At 48.9% G+C, this 2,070-nt stretch overlaps 1 non-coding gene across 1 annotated transcript; it reads right to left on the minus strand.

The window, feature by feature from the left end:
• Window positions 1-677: 677 nt before the first annotated feature.
• Window positions 678-746, minus strand: TRNAS-ACU. The gene has a single exon. It is a non-coding gene; the product is annotated as a tRNA-Ser (tRNA).
• Window positions 747-2,070: the final 1,324 nt, after the last annotated feature.

The raw sequence follows: 2,070 nt of genomic DNA on the forward strand, positions 1-2,070 counted from the left end.
AGCACATGGACAACTTCAACCGGAAGGAAGAAACCATGAAAATGAACAGAATTTGGCTACCAGTGTTGAAAAAACTCTAGAATCAAGACAGTGACTAATCAGCTCCACACAAACACAGGACAACTATAGACTATAGCAACCAAAGGAAACAAAGACCAGGATACTTTTATTCAGATGCATTCACCTATTGACCTTGCTATCTTCATTGTTACTCGCAGGCTACAGACTTCTTTGTGACTCACATACCAGGCTACTCTATTCAGTAGAGTATTTTGACCTCACAGTTTATATACTCCACTTACTTTCCATTCCTACTATCAGATCCTCTGAAGATGCCAGCCACAGATGCAGGCGAAACGTCAGGAGAGAATGCTGCTAGAACACGGCCATACAGCCCGGAAACCAGACAGCACCCCAGTGATTCCGGCCGTGAAAGCCTTCGACAATACAAAGAACAATACAGTCTGCTCAGTCCAGGTCTCAGGCAGAAGTATTTCACATCACTTAATACCAGATACTTTTTACTGGAGATCCCGGGGATTGAACCATGCATGCCAAGCAGTCACACTACCACTGAGCCACGGCCTCACCAAATTTTAACATTTTGAATAATTTTGCATATTTGACATGTCACATGGTTAACAGCTCTCTCTATTTTTGCATCTGATCCTTTCATTTGCAGATGCCAGGGTTTGAACCTGGGACCTTGTGCACAGTAAGCAGATGCTCTACCACTGAGCTACAGCTTCTCCCCAGGAGCCCATATCCACTCACTCCTTATGTTAACTCCCAGTGCTAGGAATTTCAAGGTTCAATTCCTCTAATTTTTATAAGCCTTCAGACTCCACATTCTCTCTGGCTTGCTAAGACAGATGCCCCTTCCGCACAGCGGAAAGGGCGCCTCTCCACCGGCAGAAATTATGCCGGTGGAGGGGGCCGTTCGCATGGGAGCATGCGAGTGGCCCCCGCAGAGGCCAGCACAGAAGATACGGCTCCACACAGAGTCGCCTCTTCTGCATCCCCCCCCACTCACCTCGTCCTGCAGCGTCAGTCTGAAGGGCTGCAGGGACCCGTCCATGCTGCCCTCCGACCTCCAGGGGTCAGAGGGCAGCATGGGCGGGTCTCAGCAGTCCTCCAGACCGACGCTGGAGGACGAGGTGGGGGGGGGACAGGAAAGCGGCACCTTTGGTGCGGTGTGGTTCGCACTGTGCAGATGGGAAGGCAGCACTTTCCAAAAACCTCCCTCAGGAAGGGAGGTGGAAAGAGGCACCTTCACGAAGCTCGGGGCCACACAGGATGGCACTGCCTGTGCAAACAGCTGCCCAGGGACGGCGTTTTTGCCGTCCCTGGGTTGCTGTAAATGGCCCGTGCGGAAAGGGCCTAAGGTTAAGAAAAATGCTTCCAGAAAACCATTAGCCTTTATTATGTCGCTGTATCCCTCCAGTAATGGAGAGACGCACTATATCGGCTTCACATAACATTTGCTCACTTGCCTACCGTTATCTTCTGATCCTTCCACAACAGGTAGTAGCCGCTAATTAGTCACATTTAACCTGTCCTATTAACACAGCCCCAAGAATTCAGCACCCCATCAAACGCAAAAATAATCACTTGGTAAAAGCCTCCGCTGCAAGAAAACAGTGTCCTTGTCTGAAGTAGCATTAAAAGGCAGATCCCATCTCTCTCCTTCCCTTTCCCTCCCAAACACATGAGCGTTTATGCTGTGCTCAGACATCTTCATTAAGATACAAGGCCATGCAGAGGCCTTCAACCTGAGAGCTATAAAGAACTTCCTAAGGCTTCTTATGAAGCGGGTGCTTGGCAATTTCCCCCCATTAAACTCTCAGAGAACAGTGACCCCCAGGCAAAGGTGCTGGGCTAATAAGAGGCCTGAAGGAACACATGCCGCTTGCAACTAAAGACTCCAATGAAATACTGGCACAAAATGGCTATTAGGAGTACTACGAAGAGGCAAAGATAGCATTACTGCTAATGCTATGTGCCACAACACGGCTGAGTAGCAGCATCTTCAAGCAACAAAATAAACAAAACACTGAGCAACAGAAGTCA

Source organism: Sphaerodactylus townsendi, linkage group LG12 (genome assembly GCF_021028975.2).
Source record: "Sphaerodactylus townsendi isolate TG3544 linkage group LG12, MPM_Stown_v2.3, whole genome shotgun sequence".
NCBI classification, from domain to species: domain Eukaryota; kingdom Metazoa; phylum Chordata; class Lepidosauria; order Squamata; family Sphaerodactylidae; genus Sphaerodactylus; species Sphaerodactylus townsendi.